The sequence below is a fragment of the Notamacropus eugenii genome, chromosome 4 (genome assembly GCF_028372415.1).
Source record: "Notamacropus eugenii isolate mMacEug1 chromosome 4, mMacEug1.pri_v2, whole genome shotgun sequence".
Taxonomy (NCBI): Eukaryota; Metazoa; Chordata; class Mammalia; order Diprotodontia; family Macropodidae; genus Notamacropus; species Notamacropus eugenii.
In genome coordinates, this window is record NC_092875.1 from 224740222 (window position 1) to 224763348 (window position 23127).

The 23127-nt window shown below is 37.6% G+C and overlaps 1 protein-coding gene and 1 long non-coding RNA gene across 5 annotated transcripts in view; one reads left to right on the forward strand and one right to left on the reverse strand.

Annotated features, from left to right (window-relative positions):
* The window catches only part of CDH7 (cadherin 7), a 196077-nt gene extending 177759 nt beyond the window's left edge, over positions 1 to 18318 (reverse strand). For both annotated transcript variants that reach the window (XM_072604149.1, XM_072604150.1), the window contains exon 1: positions 18141 to 18318. The gene's annotated coding sequence lies outside the window, so the exon portion shown is untranslated. The remainder of the gene's footprint in view (positions 1 to 18140) is intronic.
* A 296-nt stretch (positions 18319 to 18614) lies between these two features.
* The window catches only part of LOC140501004 (uncharacterized), a 79943-nt gene continuing 75430 nt past the window's right edge, over positions 18615 to 23127 (forward strand). For 2 of the 3 annotated variants that reach the window (XR_011966013.1, XR_011966014.1), the window contains exons 1-2: positions 18616 to 18703; positions 22669 to 22726. This is a non-coding gene — a long non-coding RNA (uncharacterized lncRNA). Of the gene's footprint in view, positions 18704 to 22668; positions 22727 to 23127 lie in introns of all 3 variants that reach the window. The other variant, XR_011966015.1, reaches the window with a different exon arrangement.

Genomic DNA, 23127 nt, shown 5'->3' on the forward strand with positions numbered 1-23127 from the left:
ATCATTACTCTAAGCCCACATATCAGATCTGTTGCCAAGTCTTGTCATTTCTACTTGCACAAGGTCCCTCTTAAAATCCCCTTCACTCCAGTCATATGGCTGCCGCCCTAACGCAGTCTCTCATCACTTTGTGCCTGGACTATCTGAAAATCTTAAGGGTAGTCTCCCGTCCACAAGTCTCTTCCTACTGCAATCTATCCTCCACTCAGCTTCCAGAGTATATTTATTAAAGCACAGGTTGGACCATGTTTTCCTTTAAAATTCAGCTCAAAATCCACCTTCTACAAGAAACACTTCCAGTTCAAATCCACCTCCACTACTAGTGCCTTGCCTCTGAGATTACTAAATACATACACATACACATGTACATGTATATATGTAAATATATACATATATATACTTAAAATGTACAGTTTTTTGTTTTCTCTCCTATTAGAATATGAATGCCTTGAGGACAAGGATTGAGTTTATGCTTTTCTTAGCATCCCCGGTATATAGTACACAATAATTGCTTAATAAATTTCCTGGTTACTGATTTGGAATTGAACATGAAATTGAGATTAAAGCAAGGGCAGATAACTAAGGATGAACACAAAAGTCATGCAGTCCATTAAGAATCTTGGCAAGAAAGCCAAAAAGCAATATGACCTAGGTTCAACGGCAGTTTAAAAACCAGAAACAAAAACCTTTTTAAATCTATACTACTATATAGTATACTACTATACTATACAGTGTACTACTATAGGCAGTAGTGTACATCATGAAAATATTTATATCGATGTGGATATATACAAGCCTGAAGACACAGACCTGATGCATTGTATTTACAAAAGGATAATTAGGGAAGGAAGGGGTAGAATCCTGATGATGGCGAAAGGAAGGGAAGGGAAGGAAAAGGAAGGAGAGAGGAGGGGAGGGGAGTGGAGGGGAGGGGAGGGGAAGGGAGGGAAGAGGAGGGGAGGGAAGGGAAGGGAAGTCAATAAATTTTTATCAGCTACAACTGAATCATATTTACCTATTGATTTAATGTTTGCAAAATACTTTGTGTACAATATTGTCATTTACTCTAACAACTCTATACAGTAAACAGTACAGATATCATCATCCTCATTTTATGAAACAAAAGCACTGAATTCAAAAGACTTCATCGTGGTCTTGTAGCTATTAAAGCAGCGTATGAACTCAAATCCATCATTCCATCTAACATACCATTCTACTATATTATTTTGTGGAGTTTTTAGTTTAAAAAAAGATTTTGTAGGTTATTCTGTCATTCTATCTCCCTGTCATTTACAACACTATACAAGAAATGTATTCTGAGTTCTAAATGAGTATCTTTCAAATGAATATTTGCAATACAGCCAGTTGTGAAGTTTCAGATTCCCTGAATGTAGGAAGAACTTGATTTAGCACCAAGGATATATAGTGGGTATCAAGTCTTATCCCACAATACCTTATCATTCTTCTTTGATAGATCTTCATCTACGTCACACTCACTCCCTTCTCAAGGCTTAGTCCTAATACCTCTTTTCTTTCTATATTCTCTTACCTGTTGATCTGCTCAATGTTCAATTATCATCTCAATACAAATGATTCCCAGATCTCCTTCCCAGCCTTAGTCTTTCTTCTGAGGTCTAGTCTTTTGTCAACAGTTTATTGGCCATTTCAAAATTGATGTCCCATGAATAACTTAAATGTGGCGGGCCTAAAACAAAATTCATTATCATTCTCCCAAACCCAACACTCTTTTGAATTTCCTTTTACCATTAAGGGTACTAATAGACACTACTCTTCCAGTCTCACTCAGGCTTTCAAACTCTGTGTCATCCTCAACCCCTCTCTCTCTCACTCACTCTACATATCCAATCACTTGAATACATTCCTCTTTCTCCACTTTCTCCTGGTCACACCATGTGTATAATTAAGTGCTTTGTTTTTAAGTAGTTTGCAAACGAGGAAATATAATTTTGTAAAACTCACCTGAGTTTAGGATTTCATAACCTCTCTCCTTGACTAACCTTTTAACTGTACTCCCTGCCTCAACTCTCCATTCCAATTTATCTTCCACATAGTTGCTCAAGTGATTTCCTTAAATTATAGGTTTGAGCATGTCACCCCCCACTCAATAAACTGCAATGGCTCCCCTTTTCCTCTAGGAACAAATGCAAACTTCTCTGTTTCTATTTTTCCAATCTTTTAACACATGAACATATTAATTCTCATCCAAGCACTCAATATTATTCAGTCATACTGTCCTAGATGCTAGTCTTTTTAACATGATATTTCATTTCCCATCTCAGTGGCTTTTCACTGATTATCCACCATGACTGGAATATTCCTCCTTCTAATCACAACCTCTTAGAACCCTTGGCTTTCTTGAATAGTCAGCACAAGTATCACCTCCTGAAAAAAGCCCTTCCCATGACCCTGCACCTTACACTTTATCTTGCATCTCACAAATTTTGTATATGCTTTTTCCCTCAATGAAATAAATTCTTCATAGACCACCTTTCTGGACCTCAGTTACCACAACAGCAAAACTGAAGTGGTTGGATTAGATAACCTCTAAGTTCTCCTCTGATTCTAAATCAATGACACTTTGACCACAGGCTAGCCACCAATCAAGTAACATAGATGTTGTTAACTAATTTTGTTTTTATCCAGAAATAAATTTTAGGGAATTTATGATGTTTGCACTAATAACCCCTGGTTTCATATTTTAAGCATGGATTAGAATTCTATTTTGGCCACCACTCCTAACTGCAAGATTTGTTCCTGTATGTAAAACTTTCATTACTTTCACGCTATGTTCCTTAGACAGTCTTTTTGAAGGACAGGTGAATATTCTGATTTTGCAAATAAGGAAGCTGAGATTCATGGAGATCAAGTGGCTTACTCAAAATCAGATGGCTAGAGACTAAAACTTAGGTCTTCAGACAGTTAGTCCAGGGTTAGCTAAGACATACCACATTGCCTCTTGACCCACCATCAAAAGATAAAGGTTGATGACAAGTGGACAATGGAAGTCAGCAAGAAATGTTTCATTGAAATTAACTAGGATGCATTAAGCATGGATGCTATATGCCAGGCACTATGCTAAGAGTAAGGATATAGAACAAAAGCCAAATGGTCTCTTCATTCAAGGTGCTTGATTATACTGAGAAAGAAAACATCTACATTTATAAATACATTCATAGGATATAAAAAATGAACACAAAGTAATTTGGTGAGAGAATGAACTCTAGCTAGATCGGAATGGGCGTAAGAATAATGTAGAGCCAAGTAAGAGTAATGTTAAAATCTATTTAAGGTTTTATTCATATTTGTAGTTCAAGTTTCCCATCTGAAAAATCTGACATTTTAATTACAGTGTACTATATGAAATCATGGATTACAAAGGTGTTGAGAGAATTAATGTTGTGTCACCCAAATAGCACCCAACTGAGAAACACATAATAAATATGAGCAGGCTTCAATACATTAGAAATGAAGAATTGGACAGAAGAAACAGTATAAAGTGTGTCATCAGAGAGATGGATGACTGACAGCGAGGAACAACAGATGGACCATACATGTGCTTCACCCATCACCATGTAAAGTCAAGAGAATTAGAGGAAGCTCTTTAGCATGTTATGGAGACCTTTTTTTGCAAAATTCATGGGAAGAAATAGACAAAAAATCCCAAAGGATGTGCAGCCATGGATAGCTTAGTACCTTTATCTTTGTAGAGATTCTCCTTTATAAATAACATCATATAGAACCAGTGAAGAATCTAAAGATCTACACTGCTTGAAGGAGGGAGGAAAACACTATAAAACTAAGATGTTCAATCCCGAATTGTTCTAAACACTACCATTCCCAGCACTATCAAGCACTAACCTGTGAATGGCATAATAAGTGCTTAATAAATGCTTGTTGCCTAAATAACTAATCTAGAGGTTGGAACAAGGTGGATAAAAGAGGAGAAAAATGTAGAGGGAGCATTGGTTTATTAAATATTGTCACAGGAGATTTTAAATGTTTCCCCCAAAAGTAGTGAGATGATATTCCTTCCATTGCAGCTTCTTTTTCCACGGAAATTTTTAGACTTTAATGCTTAAATGCTTGATGACAAACCCTTGGATAATGCAAAGTGTGTGTGTGTGTGTGTGTGTGTGTGTGTGTGTGTGTGTGTGTGTGTGTGTGAATTTAAATTTCAGCAGAATAAAGATGAAGGTTCAAAACATGTCTCTATTCACAGGAGCAGTATGGTGTAGTAGAAAGACTGATAAATTTATAATGCTGAACTCAGAGTTCCAGTGAGCTCACTAGGTAATAAAGTAGGAATGTGATGTCATATACACATAGAAAGGTTTTGTAGCATAGTAGAAAGAAAACTGAACTTAATATCATGGATCCAGAGGTTCTGCCATTTACTATCTATGTGACTTTGGACAAGTCAATTCTCTGGGCCTCAGGTTCTTCCTCTGCAAAATGTGACATATGCACAAAAGATGCTAAGGTCCCTTTCAGTTCTATATCTATATAATGCTACAATGACTAGTTCTGCTGATGAAGAGGTACATTATATAGAAGGCAAGAATAATCACTGGCCTTAGGGCTACCACGGTTAATTGAGGGCCAAGCAGGGAAGCATTTGTCTCTTGGTGAGTTAGGCATTCTTGGAGACTCCTTTGAAGAAATAACAACTGCTAACACCCAATCTCTGACTTACCCAGAAAGGCTTTGAGGGAACCCTATGCTTCTAAATAGAAGGCATGGTGGTAAATTTTGATAGCTGGGGCAGAATGACAATTGTGAGCCAGACTGTGACTTAACTGAAGGCTTTGCCAGAAGACCACACTTCTACTACAACTTATGGAATATTAACCCTCTACATTGGTATGCTTTGTCTGGAACAGGAAAGGGAATTTTACAACTACACATCCTAGTCCTCTGCCTTTATCACATTTACTTCTACAACATCCTACAATACAGAATAAAATGTTTTACCCAAATCCACTATTTCCTAAAGCTCTTGCTGGTCAGATGCTGACTTGCTTCTTTTCCTACAGATTCCCAACAGAAAGAAAAAAATTAATTCTTAAGAACATTTTAAATATTTTCCCCTAGGTCTTCTATTCAATGATAAGTATAACCTTAAAGACCAGATATATATATATATATTAGGGGAATATATATGAATCCACTAAATCTGTTCCATACCAAACCTGATTTTTCTTTTGATTGTCCTATTTCTGAGGGCACAACTATTGACCCAGTCACCCATATTCAAAATCTTGATGTTATCTTTGACATTTTTTCTCTCCCTCATTTCTACATTTAGTAAGTGAGCAATCTTTGTCAATTCCATTATGCGTTATTTTTCAAATCTATTGCTTCCTATCTTTTATATCCATCACCCACCACCCCAAATCTCATTCAGGGCTGGCAGAATATGCTCTGTGGGAAGCTCTCTCTCCTCTACCCTCCAATCCTAAGGCCCATTTTCAATAATATTGAGCTAGGCCCCTGCATTCTTTGCCTCCCCCATCAGTGCAGGGCAGTCATGATTACTCACACTACTTGGAAGAACAGGGGCTCACTAACTACCTTCCTTACAGTAAGATGGAGGAGCATTGGGCCATTTAATCCCTTGTCTGGCCCACTGAGCATACAATCTGCTATGCCACTATGAGCTCCAGATCTTCAAGTATCTGATGATCTGACATGCCAATGAATTGTATGCATGCCAGGCCTTGCCATCTACCTTGAAGGGACTACTAAGGACTTGCCACCTGCCCTGCAGCAACAACACCCTTAGGACCACTGTTCTACAGTAACTTTATGAACTGTCTCCTTAAATTAGAATGTAAGCTCTTTGAGAGCACGAACTGTTTCACTTATCTATTTTATCCCTGGCACTTAGCACATAAGCATTTAATAAATGCTTTTCTATTCCTATTGCTACTGCCCTAGTACAGGTCCTCATTATCATCCAGCTAGACTACCTCAATAGATATTCTATATCTACATAATATATAAAAGCACTTGAAGGTTTACAATGAACTCTACAAATATTTCATTTTAAACTCACAACAAACCTGGGAGGTAGATGCTATTTTACTTCACATTTTACAGAAGAAGAAACTATGGCTGTCAGAAGTTAAGTGACTTGCACAGGGTTACTCAGCTTGTATCTGAAGCCAAATTTGAACTCAGGTCTTCCTGACTCCAGGTCCAAGGCTGTATTATGCCACATAGCTGTCACATATATATTCATTCAAAAGCAAATATTTAAATATCTAGTAGCGCTATGATGTGCTAGGTGTTGGAAATACAAAGATGAAACGATTTCATTCTCATGAACCTCATATAGTACATGCTGTAGAAAGGAGGATGCTGGTAAATGTTTCCCAACTGATTCTCAAAAAAGCCAAATAAAACATACACAGGGCACACCTTTAAGTTTAATCTCAATTTTCTTTAAAACTTCTTCTATCACTTTTTAAAGTCTAGAAATCAACAAAGTATAAATCAAGCCCTGATATGGAGTTCTCAAAGATTCCAAAGGTATAAGTGCTCACAATGAAAATTTAACAATCAGGTCATGGGGTATGAACTGGCTTCAGCACAACATGCACTCTAGACATGCTCACCTTCTTCACGCCATTTTCTTTGCCTTCCTACATCTGAGGTTTACCTTACCTGGACTGTCTCCTTCTCGATTCCATCCAACCATATACTGGTGATTCTCACCCATCCATCCACTGTCTAAAATACAGATGGACCACCCTTCACCAGCCTTTCTGTAACTTTCCAGGTACAATATACAGACTATATCATATCCCTCCCAATACCCCAACTTTGTATCCTCTTCTTCAGGCCAAATTTTCTCATATATATTATGCTTTCCAGGCCTTTCATTACCTTGGTTGCCTATTCCGAACACCAGCTTTGCAATGTCCTTTCTAAAATGTGACATCTAAAACAGGACAACCTATTCTAGATTTGTTCTGACCTGGGTTGAGCATAACAAAATGATTATCTTCCTTCTTGCTTTTTTCCCTTCTTTGGACCATATATAGAAGTACTTCTCATGTATTTATCATATTTTGTATCATGTTTGCTTCTTTATGTGTCAAATTCTTTACATTTAATTATAATTTCCATATGGGAGGAGTACATGATTCTTTACAAAAGCTTTGTATATTCTCCACCATCTAGTAAACTCTTCCACAATGAGTAGAAAAGATTCCTAGCTAAACAGATCCTCACAACACCTGGCATGCCATCCACAAAATACACAGTGCTTAATAAATTAACTGATTTAGAGATCACCTAATCCAACTCCTTCATTTTATAACTGAACAAATTGAAGTCTAGAAGTATTAAGTGACTTACCCAAGGTTGAATGGTCAGAGCTAGTATATGAACATAAGCCCTTTGACAACAAATTTAGCATTCTTTGCACTGTAGCACACAATATTAGTAAATATCTAAATTGTTTAATTGACTTAGACTTAAGATTCAGGTTTAATTAAAGTGCTGCCACTAACTAGATGACTGACTATAATCAAGTCACTTAACCCACTTGAGGTCTTTGTCTCATTATTTATAAAAGGAACAATGTTTACTCGATCTACAAATTTTCTTATAGCTCTAAAATATTCTGCAATTCCCTGGTTCTGTTAGCCTATTATATCTATATAGTATTTACTAAAAAGATCTAGATAATATGTCTTTCTAAGAGTTAAAAAAAAAAGAAATCATGGTGGTCAATGAAGAAACTGGACAGATAACAGAAGCAGAGGTTATAAGATCATGACATTTAGGGCTGAAATGGACCTTAGAGGCAAACTAAAACTTCTCCTTCACTTCAGCCTAGGAAGAAGAGGTAGAAATTAAGTTAGGGGCCAGATTAGATGTTCTCTAAGGTCCCTCCTAAACTCTGCAGTGTTTCTGCAGGGATTTTACAATCTATTCCTACAGATAATGAAAGGAAAAGCACCAGAACAAGAAAATACGGTAAAAGACATGAACCTTAAAATGGTCAAAATTCCAATCCTGTCCTCCTTTTAGTGTCACCAAGAGTTTCTACCTCTTCCCTTTTTATACATAAGGCACTCCAGATAATCTTTCTTGGTAATTTCAATAAAACAATGAATTTTAATACACTTTGCAAATAGTTTAATTAAATTTAAAATAATCGAATAAAGTATTTAGTAAATGCTTGAGTCAATTCTATACTCCCTTATGTGAACTATCACAAGGATCTACAAGGAAATAAGGAGATTTTAAGGATTCTCCTGAGTCCTTCAAGATCATAGAGGGTTTTCATTTATAGATAAGTGAATAAATGCAGTTCCCATTCCTGAATAAGCATGGTAATTACCTCTGCATGAAACTTTGTAGAATTTACTTGTACAAAGCCAAAAGGGAGTATAAGCAAAGAGCAAAACTAGGGATTGTTAAAAAGCTAGTTGACTTGGTCATATTGGTTTAGTTACCCTTATTTAGACAGCAACTTATATGACCATACCATTATAAACCTCACGTTCCAAGGAGAAATGTCTTTAGCTAAAAGGTATTCTTTGACTTCATAAACCAAACTATAATCCCTTGTCTCTCTTTACTCACTTTTGAATTTTAAAGGAAATCAGCAAAAGTATGAGGACCAATTCGATATCCTATTTTATCAACAGGAAAGCTAAGGATCTTAAAAAGAAAAAAATATATATATGTGTGTGTTCACATACATATACATGTATATTCTCTTAGCCATTCTTTGTATTTAAAATATTAAGCAGTCTGAGGATCCTTTATATACTTGGTATTTTGCAGCAGTCAAGCATACAAATATAAATAAATGAGAGAAAAAGAGAGAGTAAAAAATATTCACAATCAAAAGCATATTAGCAAAGGTCCTGTGGGTGCTGGTCAAGTCCTACTGGACTGTGCATTTGATGTCAAGTCAATAAGCATTTATTAAAGGCCTACTATGTTGAACACTGGGGATACAAAAGAGTCAAAAAACAGGCCCTGAGTTCAACTAGCCAACAATCTACTTGGGGGCACAAGGTGGGGAAGAGAGAGTGCAAACAATTAATTACAAGCAGGATGTGGTTGTTCAATTGTTTCAGTCTTGTATGACTCTACTAAAGGCATCTGGGATTTTCTTAGCACTACAGTGGTCTGCCATTTCCTTCTCCAGCTCATTTTATAGAAGAGGAACTGAAACAAACAGTTTTAAGTGACTTGCCTAGAGTCACACAGCTAGTTAAGGGTCAGAGGCCAAATTTAAATTCAGGAAGATAAGTCTTCCTGATTCCAGGGCCAGCACTCTACTGAGCCACCTCCCTGCCCACAAACAGGATATATACAGAATAAATAGCAGATAATTTTCAGAGGGAGAAGGAAAAGCTTCTTGCAGAAGGTAGGATTTTAGCTGAGACTAAGAAGCTCGTGGAGGGAGTAGGCTTATGGAGACAAGTATAAAAGAGATTTCCAGGCATGGGGAATAGTCAGAATGCATGGAGTTGGAATATGGAGTATTTGCAGAGGCTGCCAATTTCCTGCCTCCCAGCAATAACTCTGGTTTCTTCCTTCTTCTCACCTTTTCTGAGTTAGAACTTACCCCTCTTAGGCATCGTTGGTTGGTCTTCTCTCCTCACTCCCAACCCTGTAATGATGAGGCTAATAATGGAGAGGCAGGATAGGATAATGGAAGAATACTGAATCTAGAGTCAAGAAATTTTTGTTTCAATTCCACTCCTCAACCCCACTTAGTAGGGTCCTTACCATTAATAAATTATTATACAATTTTTCAGAGCCTCAGTTCCATTATCTGTAAAATACAGATAATAATGTTTGCACTACTCACCTTAAAGAGTTGTGGTGAGGCAAGCACTTTGTAAACCTTGAAGTACTACGTAAATGTTTGTTATTAACTAGATAGACAGTTCTTCAGAATAAACAGGGTAAGTACTGCTCATCCTGCATAGTATGACAATCCTTCTTTCACAGAGAACACAGAATAGTTAGCTTTTTGGCTGTCTGTCATGTTCCCTATTTCTAGTTCAGAAAATAGTTGATGCTTCAAAGCTGTATTGGTGTACATTTTAAGGTGACATCAATACATATATGTCAGCACAAGACAGTTACAAATATATAGTATTGTGACTTGCAAAAATAAATAGAAGTAGCTTGACTTTAGGGGATAGAAGATGCAGACAAGAAACATTTTTTTTTAAATGGAAATTAGCTGCTTTGTGGCAAAGAAAAGTACATAGCCAATGACAGCTTTTTTGAAAGACACTGTGAGACTAGCTATTGGTCTAATAATTACTTTGAAATATGATCTTCTTTGATCAGCACCAAAAAATGAGTTACTAGGCAGTGACATTTAAAAGCTAAGGTTTCTATGTTTATTACAATATTCTTTCAATGGATCTTTCCACACCTGAAAATGTATGAGGTATAATGACACAGAGAGTTGTGGTCACACCATACTGACTTTTTACACATAGCACAAAACTGAAATCTTATATATGAAACATCAGGCATAACATAACCCAAATGATAAACAGAATAATCCAAAAGGAAGGAAAAAATTAGAGAAAGCAGTCAGGCAGTATACACAGAATCGCCGTTATTTATCTAGTCTGAAATCACTTTATCATGCTGTCTCATTGTTCCAATTATTTTTGTTCAGCTAAGTGGCAACACATTATTTCCAAGTAAATGGTTTATTATTCATTTATCCTTAACAGATAATATTATTTCATCTGAACTAATTCATTATTTTAAAATTTTCTCAGCTTTTCTGCCCTACTTAGCATCTCTATGAAACCATTTTAAAAATCAGATTAAGTACCCATCACACTGGTAACTAAATGTTTTGTTCACACTGAAAAATAATGAACAAATACTTCTCAATAACTAAAATTGTTTTTATTTTTCAGCATACATAGCAGCTGCCAAGATGCTGAAGTAAAGCTAAAATCATTCCAAATTCAAGACAACATTCTGAATAAACCAAAATAATTGACTTCTTAGAAATTTAGAAATAATCCAAGGTAAGAATCTCAAAGTGTGATTAGAAGCCTGATAATCACAAAGTGATGAATATATATTTTTTTTGGGGGGGGAGAAAGCACTATTCTACATGTTTATAGAAACAACATGATGGACTTACAAGCAATTATTCAAGGCAATCTCTTACTCTTTTTAACTTTGAAAAAAACTTAAAGGTGAATTAAAATATACTTTATCTATCCAATGTAAGTACCCAACCACGTATCGCAGGTATAATGCCCAATTGCCTCTGTCACTTTAAATAATGAACAAAATACAGCTTATTGTGCAATCTTAAATGCCTTGAGCCATCATCATCTGTAACTGTTCTAAAGATAATTAGCTAATATAACTGACCAGTCAGTTGATTATTCTTTTTTCAAACTGACTTTAAAGCACCAATTAATTCTTTTCAGAGGCGAGTTTTTCTTTTTCATTTCTTATTTTAGTGAAAGAGAACTGTGCCAGGTAGAATAGTAATCACATCATCCCATAAATGAATTCTATAATCACTGGTTTTAACATTTCCATTTTCCAGGAAATAAAGTAGAGGAATAAAATGCCAATTCAGAAAAGTGTTCTTTATAGAATGATCTATAAGAATCAAAAAAAAAAAATCCATAAGAGTTGACTACTGAATATCTCCTGAATCTTGCTTATATTCTCTTGGAAATTTCACTGGCTAATCTATAAAACATTATAGCTTGAGAAACCCTAACTATAAAAAGGGGTGGGGGAGAGTCTTGCTATTGGTAAGGTACTATCAATTCAAAAACTGTTTGAATGTTGAATAGTTTTGATCTACCCTAGAAAAATTATTTAATAATTATTTACAGTGAAATTATACATACATGTATTTGTGTGTATATATGAATATACATACAACACACATGTACTCTCATATTAAAATTAATTCTTTAAGTTTTACTAGAATAGTGGACATTTTCACAAAATGTTACAGAATAAAAAAATGTATTATTCCTTTTTACATATTGTACTATCAAACTTTTTCTTACTTAGTCTAGTGTAAAACTTTTTTTTTTTTCCTGTAGTCAAGGAATCTAAGAGTTGAAAAAATCCTCAAAAGCCATCAATAACAAACTAAGGCTGATAAAGCAAACCTATCAGTATCCACCTCACCTTTTCATGAAGACCTGAATGGAGAAAAAAATCTACTAAACTCCAAAGTCAGCTCATTATACTTTTGGGTAGACAACAGGCTTTTCCTGATTGCTCCTAATTCTGTCCTTGGAGGCCAAGGATCACAGATTTAGGCTTGTGAAGGAACCTCAGGGTTAATCTAGTCCAACTTCCTGAATTTACAGGTGAGAAAACTGAGTCTAAGAGAGGTTGCATGGTTTTACTAAGAGAGAAAGTGCCAGACCACACATAAAAAAGTGCTAGGGCCAGTATTTGAACCTAGGATCTCTCACTGCATAGCCATGCTCTTTCCAGTACACCATTTCTTTTTCACATGACTGAACTTCAAATACTCAGAGGCTATTATATCACATCAAGACTTCTTTTCCTCCAGGCCAGTTCTTTCAACCAATTTTTACGTGGTATGACCTTGAGGCCTTTCACCATCCTACCTGTCCTCCTTTGGATGTTTAACAATGTACTTACTAAAAGTCACCCTCTCTTAACAGTCTAGTTGAAAGTGAACTTGCTTCAGGCAGTCCAGGAATAAAGAATAATGCCTTCTGAAACAGTTCATAGTTTTTCCTTCAAAACTAGTAATTATCACTAGGTATTCCTCATAATAGTTTCCACCTGCTACAGACTGACTTGAATGCAACATGGATTTAAACAGGTGTTTTAATAAAAAAGATTTATATCAAAACAGAGAGATCACCTGTCTCCCATATATAACTTTTTTAAAACCAAATCAATTATTAATTGTACATCAGAGCTAGAAGAGACCTATGAAATCAGAGTAGTTCCACCCCTACATTTGACACATGGGAAAATAAAGTCCCAGGGGAAAAATTACTTGCCTAAGGTCATACAATGAAATAGTAGCAGAACTAGGCCTAGAACTCAGGTCTTCTCTTTTTTTCATACAAAGATCTTGTCATTATCACACACTATCTCCAGACCCAATTAATATTATCGTGAATACAGAAACAAATGGGGGCAGGATGAAGATATACTTATAAAGTCCAATATTATCAGGGGCACAAAGGAGCTTCTGCACCACAGGGTTTAGGTGGATGGGAATTGACCAAAGCGGGGATTTTCAGAAAGTAAAAGCCCTATTTGTAGCTGATTCCTTCTGACCACAGATAGACACTGTGGATGAAGCCAAGATTTATGGGATAGAAAGGAAAAGTAATAAGACATTTTTCTTCTCCCATTGGATAGGGTAGTGGCATAATGATCCCTGAGAGTTTGTAATAAGGAGAATGGGCAAAGGTACTCAGAAGGCCACTCTTCAAGATAGGGATGGATATGAAACATTAAATGAATGCAACGTGATTTTAAATAAGGCTAGTTTTAAATGGGTCAATCTATGTGACTGAGAACATTCTACCTTTTTTCTCAGTAGTTCTGAGGAAGTCAAGGAGGAAATATTCAGACTTTTCATACCTCAATACCCTCTCTTGTAAGTAGAATCTGAGCATGTTCAGTAAGTGCCATATTACCTTGTGCGTATGTCCCTGAGAGAACGTAGGAATACCTTGGGGAGGGGGTGTGTGTGTGTGTGTGTGTGTGTGTGTGTGTGTGTGTGTGATTTTCAGGAGGAAGGTTGAGAGTCAGCATGCTCGTACTGAAGTTTACTTTTTCTTCCTTTTCCATTCCAACTTCTCTCTCCCTAAGTCCTAGCTCCTTTGTGGAACAGCTATAGCTAGTGGTTAACCATAACCCCTGAAACAACTGAAGGCATTCCTTAAAGTGCCATTTTCACAATGCCAAGTAGCAGGTACAGCCTTCCCTGGATCAATAGTACAAAATGATTCTTTATTTTCTTTCTACGCCTTTAGTATGTTAATAAAATAGGGTCCTTCTATAAGATAGTAGTCTACAGTTAATTAACACCACTAAAACTTGACCTATGCCACCCTGAGTATCTTAGAATCAGACCATCAAGCTTGGGGCAATATCACTTGGAAGAAGAAAATACTTGTATTGAGGATATGATTTGGTGAAAAATAAAGGAATAGCTCTAATTGGAAATTTTGTTGCTCTAACTTCCAGCTTCCCTGACATCACTACGTGTATGGCTACAATTCTTTCTGATATATTCTCAAGAATATTTCTTTGAAGGGACTGCTAAATGTTCTAAATATTTTCAAGAATTATAATAAGGACATGTGTCCCCCACCTTTCTTCTTCAAAGACAAAGTTATTATTATTATAATTTTAAATAGTGAGGCTAGGGACCCTCTAATTGTTATTTCCCAAGTCAAGAAACTGTAATCAAATCCATTAGCTCTCTGGGCAAGATTAATTTACAACTACAGACCACCACCTCCCACAGTTAACTGGCCTAAATATTCAGGCAGGGGCCCTGTAAATGAAGTACTTTGCCTGTAGTGTGCATCTGGTTATCAAACAAGCAATGAAAACTTCTCCAAATTGACTGCAGTGCCCCTCTAAGTTAACTACAAATGTCCTCTATCTTGAATTAATGGGCTTAACAAGGAAATGGAAGAATAGGTAGCAATTAACTAAACGGATCCTATATGCCATAAAGAGAAAATAAAGTAACAATTCCGTAGTAGTCCAGAGTGTTTCAGAGTTAATTATGTAATATTACAATGCTGAAGTCTATTTTAGTGTAAGATCTTTTTTTTCTTGTGAGTGCATGTATATATAATGATATACTTTTCAAAATTTACCCTGGCCTTCAAATTGTATCAGATGTGATTTATATGACTTTAAATGCATCGTTTTAACCTGATCTATGTATGGAATAACAGTAAAGCAGTACTCCCCAAAGTAAGCATTGGTAACAGTACTGAAACAAGAGAGTTTGCCTGTGTCCCTACAAACTCATTTGAATTGGCTATTTTGGCAGTGCAGTCTCATAGTATACCAAGAGGGAGAAATTATTAGGGGTATCTTCCTGCAGAACCTCTAAAATCCCAGAGGAGGCACTCGTGTATTGCTCCTCATCACTGCATGTGCTAGGCTTGTCAAAGACTGTCACGTAAGAGTCCTTGTTTCACATGCCTTCCTGTCCTGTGCTCAGTTCTGCCCTGTTTGATATTACCCCTATCTAAAACCAACTGATTCTTAATGACAAAAGCAATTCTCAGTGTCTACACGGAGGCGTTCATGCACAAACCTTGGATAATCAAGTAAAGCAAGTGACTTGACTCAGAAGCCATTGACAAAGATAATGTAATAGAAAGCTCTGAAGTCTGCCAATCAAGTGCAAAAAACAGATACTTGCCCAGCTCATAGTGATCTTCTATATAAGCAAGCAGCTACAACAGTCAATTTAAAACCTTGGAGAGCCCAGGAGAGTTGAGGCCACTCAGCAATAACTATCCACTATGAAAAGGAACAATTTATGTGTTTAGCGCCTTGTAAAAGATGTTTAAAAGATTTGCTTAAGGCATTATTTGACTCAGCACAAGTAATACTCACTTTTCTTCATCGTGGATTATGTGAAGGCTTTTTTGACTTTGTTATCAAGGAAAATAAAATGCTATATAATGTACAGATAAGCTGGGAAGTGAAAACACACACGCACCCCTAAAAAAAGACAGATTGTAGATATTTATAAATAGGAAGGATGAACAGAAGCCAACTCAGTGTGCAGCATATCCTTCTTCATTGGCCACTAAAGAGTACAGTCAATTCAAGGGTAAATTGCAGTAATACAGATGCTTTACAATTACCCTTTTATAAGAAAAGGTAAAAGCTCTGTGCTATTAAATCAATAAAAATAGACTTGAAAGAGTTGTGTGGCTGTCAGCTGATTGTTAACAGAGTTCTAATGACCTATAGCAGCCCTTAATTACAATAATATGTTACACTGTAAGGGCACAATGCCCTTTTATTAAAGCTGCAAACCTTAATAGCTTTTAGCAGGGAAGATGGCCTGCACACTGATTATTAGATTTTGGGGGATTTTTTGCATGTTTTTCCCCCACCAGCACACTTTCAACATGCCATACGAGGTAAGACTATTAACTTTGAATATTAACCTAATTGCTTCAGCTGTCTGCTTCCATGTTAAATATTAACAGAGAAATAAGGTTTTCATTTCTCTTTTTTTTTCTTTTTTCCTCCTTATTCTCACTGCTACAAAAGTTACCAGTTTGTCATTCTGTTTCATTTGTTCTTGGGTGAGTTTTCATTTTAACTCATCTTATCCCCAATATCCTTAAAAATAAAGAAGAAAAAAATAGCCACCGAAGTTCTCCTACACTGAAAGTAAATGAGGCAAAGTGCTGAGATAAACACAAAATCAAAACATGGACTGTTAAACAGGAAGTAATGTTTGGTATCCAGGTGAAGTTACAAATAGCACTGAAACACATACTTTTAATTAGGCACTACTAAATTATTTTTCTCAACCTATTTTCTGAACAACCTTCACACTGGCCAGGTATTCCAGGCAGTAACCTGATAAAAATAACCACTATTTTTAGGTTTGTTTGTTTGTTTGTTTTTTTAATTAACCCTGAAAATTCTTGATCTATTCAACTCCAAAAACAAGGTTCAAGTTGTGTTTGTTTTTAATGGTGTTCATCAGATTTACACCTGCAATGCATACATGGCTATCACTTACTACAGTGCTTACAAAATTCTTTTTCAGAGAAAAACAACAGCAAGAAAGTATTCTCTAGAAAGAAAAAGAAATGAGTCATAGTAAAGCCTTCAAAAAAGTAAATGTCCCTGTATCTTATGAGTAGGTTGAGGGACAAGACAAAATTTGCTTTTGAGTCACAGCATTTTTCTATATCATTTCTTTGCTTCCAAAGTCTGATTATTTACTTTCTTATCAAAGAGGATAGAGATCTGTCTTGTTAAAGGGATTATGAAGTGCATGCTTTTTCTTTCAAGTCTTTCCTTTCACTTGATAAATTGTCCATCAATCAGATTTTTTTTCGTAATGGCAAACGATTAAAGTATATACACTGGATTCAATTCGCAGAATCCAAAAGGTTTTGCTAATCCTGGCCCCTGGCCCTCCTTCCAAGGTAGTTAATTCATTTTCCCACTAATGTGAACTTGCTTCTACCCCTACTCACCTGAACTGTACATAAGACAACAAAAGGGTATGAAAGGTCTTCTGAGAGTCAATTGGTTCTTTCTGTCATTCAAATTGTAGCATCAAGTACTTAGGACTTCAGCCAGTATGAAATGCGAACTAAGCCTCAGACAGACTGAAATCAAAGAAGCATGATGCGTGGGTATACACCCAACCTACAACATAGTGGAGGGGGAGGAGGTCACTAATCAAAGGCTAAAGCACTGCAGAGCCAACCTTATCAGCTGAATCCAAATGACAGAAATAAAACCTTATGTAACTTGTTTCAGTTTTTGCAATTGTAAAACATTTTTTGACACCTATACTTTAAAAGGGGGTGGGGGGAAAGAAAAAGAGGATCTATCTTGCAACAGTAAAACCTTTTTACCCTCAACCCAACAACTCCACACAGGATTGGTGTTGAATAGAAAGACTGAGCTTTATAGGCACCAGTGAGGAGGCAGAAAAACTCGGGCGCTCTCCATGCCCCCCTCCCCTCCTTCGAGTGTGAAGAACTGTTCAGACTTCCTTGTGTCTAAGGCTTCATCTAGATGCTTGTTGACTGACTGACTGAAGAGTCTTTGAGCATTTCCTCTTATTCGGAGCTACTTCAAACATCACGTCTGGTATATTTTCCTAAAGGCTTCCAGGATAGTATCCTGTTCTCTCCATACGCATATCGTGTTTTCAATAGAAGCATTTCATATCAAATAGCAATAACTTTTGAATTCTAAAGCCAATCGCAAATCAATTCTAGCCCCCTCTGCTCCGCCAGTGCGGAGGCTGGCGATACTTGGAGAAGGCTGAAAGGACATTAAAAATAACACTGAGGCTCCAATCCCAGAACCCAAAGAAGAGCGAGCGCCGGTCCTCTTACCTGGTCCTCCGTGGTCCTCCCTGCGGTGATAGTCACAAGCCGCGTGGGTATTTTAATCCAAATGGATAGAGACTCTCATCAGCAAAGAACTCTCGGGCAGCTCTCAAACATGCGCCTAAGCCTCTCTTAGCTCCGGGATGAACTTGCATCGCCCAGCAGCGAGTCTAAGCTCTGGACCGCTCGGCACAGGGGGCTTCCTCCCTCCAATCACATCACACTGCGCGGCGGGCGCATCCAGTGGAGGTGGAGGCGGAGGGCTCCCCCGGAGCTCGCTCGCTGGGCGAGCAGACTGCGGAGAACTCCCTCCCTCCCAGCCCAGCCTGCGCGCTCGCTCGTTCGCTCCCCGCTTCCCTCCCTCTCTCCTCTCTTGCTCTCCTCTTCTTTCCCTCCCTCCTTGCCTCCCTTCCGCTATTCACATGAAGCTGGAGCTAGTCCGGGCGCGATGCGAAGTGGGCGGCGAGCGGAGGGAAGCCGCTCCTCTCCCCGGCGCTGCAAGGACAGGAGCAGGCGATGCACGGAGGGAACTCTCGAGGGCTTGCCCAACCGTTTCTCATAGGCAAGAGGTACGGAGAGAGGGTTCGTTCCCCTAGGGAAAGGGAAAGGGAAAGGGAGAGCAGAGCGCAAGAAGGGGTGGAGGGGGAGCAGCCCGGAGAGGAGGTTCAGCGCGCCTGGCGCCCGCTGTCAGTTCTATCTGAAGCCGGCCAGAAGAGGCACTGAGACTTTTTGTACCTCCCGAAGACCCAATGGTGGCTGTGGAAAAGAAATTCAAAAAGGAAACCACCCTGTCAGTGCACGCTCGCGCGCGCACACACACACGCACACACACACGCACACACACACACACACACACACACATACACACACATACATACACACAGATGTACACATGCACGCACACCCCTCCTCCCGCCTTTGGACGGAATCTATACAGATGGATTCCTTTGCATAAAAATCGGGACGAGGGTTTCAAGGAGGGGAGGCTGCAGCCAATCCATTTCTTGGCGAGATATTTGCATTAGAAAAGCATCAAGCTGGAGGAAAGAGTTTAAGAATTTCTTCACACACACCTCCTAATTCCCCCCTTCCCTCCACTCGTTAGCTTGTCGTAGAATCCATGATCGATTGAGTTCCGGAGGCATGATGGCAAAGTCATAAAATTAATCAGAACTTACAGTTTCCTTGCTTTATAGTTTTGCCCTTTCAGTCTCCCCAGCGTGCCTAGTTGCACATTCTTTGCTTGTAGAAACCTCCCTGTTGGTTTTGCCAGTGTAAAACTTGCAGGGTATGTAATTTATTCCCGGTGGGATCCCGAAGACCTTTGAAAAGTGAGGGCATAGGGAGGCATTTTATTTAGAACAAGCAGCATCAAATTGGTATTGCTTTACTTTCACTTTTCCATTACTTGATTCAATCCCGGGATCCAAGTGGAGAGGTGAGTCTTCTGTGATAAGGGCAAAATAAGACAGAGACCAAATATATATGCTAGTAAGTACATTTTTATTTTACATTCCCAACCATTGGGATATGTATTTTTCGTAGTATATTCCCAACAGTTCAGCATCCTGTAATGGGGACACATAGGGTTGGGGGAAATGGGGGGAGTGGAAGGTGAAACTTTGTAATTAGATTAGGTTTGAATTCATGTTCTGATCTTTAGTTCATTCATGACCTTTAGGGAAGACATTAAACCTCAGTGGAACTCAGTTTCCTGATCTGTAAAATGAGAGGATTTGAATAAGTTGATAAATAGGGTTCCTTCTAGTTTTAAATCCTAGGAAATCTCTAACAACGAGAAATTTTTCATTGTGCCCATTATTCTTATACTCCTACCAGTGGATTTTGGAATCTCTCTCTCTGTCTCTGTCTCTGTCTCTGTCTCTGTCTCTGTCTCTGTCTCTCTCTGTCTCTGTCTCTCTCTCTCTCTCTCTCTCTTTCTTTCTCTCTCTCTCTCTCTCTGTCTCTCTCTCCTCCCCCCTCCTGTTTCCCCATCTTTTGTTCCCCTGTCTCCTTCCCTGCAACCAATAGGAGAATAAAATCTAATTTCACCTGAACCAGTCAGCAAACATATACTCAGTTCGTGACTCATGATTCCTCCACAATTCCAGGTTATGCCCTTCTTCACCTCTATATATCAAGGGGCCTATGGTATATATTTTTTTGAATTGGCATTATCACCTCAAATCCATAGTGTCTAAAACATAATCATTATTTTTGCCCTAAACTACCCAAATCTCCCCAACTTACTATCTCGTAAAAAAAAAAAAAATCAGTCAACAGTAATCTCTCTCTGGGTCTTTTAACAGACCTTGGAGTCAGTGTGGTATATCAAAGGCAGGGAAGAAAAAAAAAAACATTACATTTGGTATAGGAAACTTGGATTCAGTATCTGCTTATTATTTAATATATAACCTTGGTGAGTCACTCTGGATCTTAGCATTCTCATCTGTAAAATGCAAGGTTTGAACTAGATGTTCTTTAATAACCCTTGCAATGCTAAAATCATTGATCTTTGACTGAAGACCTACCTCCACAAGACCTCTCTGCTCTTTCCTTTTTCTGGGGTGGTAAAGTGGAAAGAGTGCTGGCCTTGGAGTCAGATGGACCTGAGTTTAAATTCATTTACAGACATTTACTAGCTGTGTGACCCTGGGCAAGTCAATTAACGCTTGTTGCCTCAGCTTCCTCATCTGTAAAAAGGAGCTGGAGAAGGAAGTGGCAAACCATTCCAGTGTCTTTGCCAAATGGGGTCACCAAGAGTCAGCTATGACTGAATAGCAACAACCACCTGGACTGTCCCATGCAAACTGGTCCTTATAAAAACTGGTCCTAATTATTCTATGTATTAACCTGTCATCTCCAAAACTAGATACAGCCCCTTAGGGGCACATTTCATGTCTTCCATGTGTTCCCTCTACCCAGAAATGACCTCATTTATTTTGGATATATTTTGTACACATGCACACACATCTTCCCTGAAAGAATATAAGCTCCCTGAAAGTAGGAACAGTTTTATTTTTGTCTTCATAGTCCTAGTGCTTAGCATAGGACCTTACACATAGAAGACATTTAAAATGACTGATTTGCTATACTTCTGTATATGACATAATAACTAGTACATTGCTGAAAGAAATGTATTTTAGTAAATGATTATAGACTGATTCTTTTATTCCTTTTGCTTGAAAAATGAAAAGGTATCATGATTAGGAATCAGAATTTTTTATGTTGCCAAGAATCAGCCCCATCTAAACTCTCAGTAATATAAACAGTACCAGTTTATGGGTTCATGTTAATCACAGGAAATATCAAAAGAGACTTGCTTATTTGGAAGCTGTTGCAGAGTCTGAGTAATTGTGTTGCTATATTGCCCAGGTTTTTTCATGCCATAACTATCCTTGTCCTACCCAGGTAGGGTCATTTCAAGTTCAAGTCTACCCAAAGCCAGATTCTAACTCCTTCCCTTTGGTTTCATTCTCCAGTCCATTAAAATTATTTTGAGTAGTAGACTTCACAAGTATTTTCCAGAGGGGACTGCAGTGCTGTGGTGAAAAGAACCTGGGACTAGGAAACAGGACACTTGAATTTCAATCTAAGCCTTAATCAAGTCACTTAACTGTGTGACCTCAGTTTTCTTATTATTTGCAAAAACAAGAGTATTGGACTAAACCATCCCTAAGTCTTCTTTCAGGTCTAAGATTCTATGAAATGGTGATAAAGGCCATGTATACATTTGCATATTATTTTATATCTATATTTTCGGGGGGTTTTTTGGTCATTTGAAAATTTACTTTCTAGCATTGCTTCCCTGGCAAACAGTAATGATTTTTTCACTCATTAAAAAAAAAAAAAATATGAGTCTTTGTGTTATGCAACACCACACTGCAAATCAAATGCTTTGTCTGTTGCTTTTACTACTCAAAAGTTTTATTTTTTAATTTTTTTCTCTTCTTATTTCCTTCTCGACCATTACTAGAAATGAAAATTACTTATTACAGAAGTAAATATCAGAGAGTTGGAAGACCTGTGGAATCAATGGATTTATGTTCTGGAAAAGACCTTGGAGATCTTAAGGGCATAGATTTGGAGCTAGAAGGGAGACTAAAATTCATTAATTCAACCCCTTCATATTATGAGGAAACTAGACCTGAAAAATTAAATGACTTACCCAAAGTGAAATAGGAAATGAAAGAGGTAGGATTTGAACCTGGGTATTTGACTCCAAATCCAATGTTCTTTCCATTATGCTGTGCTACTTCTTATCCTTGTATGGACTTCCATAACCGATAATCCTTTGGTTACCTCTCTTACTCTCAGAGTTTGCACTCAATATAAGGCATATTTAGTTTAAAAATAGAGCCAGGTAAAGTTCTACTCTACTGGAGAGGAACAAAGAAGGGAAGAAAACAAGTATTTAGTATCACTTGTTATGTTCCAGGTAAGAGAAATTATTATTTCTCTTATATTAACCAATTATTAATTGAGATTGTGGTTTTCCCTTTCTGTTTCTTCATTCAAAAATAAACCCCTGTAGGTTATTCAGCCAGTCTCCTCAGGACATTGCTGATAGAGAAGATTGTTGAAATCCTCAGGTATGTGCTCTTCTTCCTTGAGTAGGACTCCACCCAATTAGAAAATTTTAAGGAGGGAGGTGAATTCTGGCCCATTGTGTTCCAATCAGGCAGGTTTGGGTGGAGGTAGATCCATTAGTCTAGATTATCTGATGTGGTGGTTATCTGTATATGGAGAAGTAAGAGTAACATAATCACCCCAGCATTTTATTAGAATAGAGCCATCTCTCTTTGTAATATTCATTCTTTCAAAATTTGCTAACCAGTCAGAGTTGATTTCTGTCTGTTGGGAACACCTACTCTTCCAGGGTATATAAGCATTGAGTAACCTCCATGATTCATCTTTGGTTTGTAAGAGAAAGCCAAATGACCATCATTTTTATTAATTATCTGCTAGACATAATTAATAAAATTCATTATAA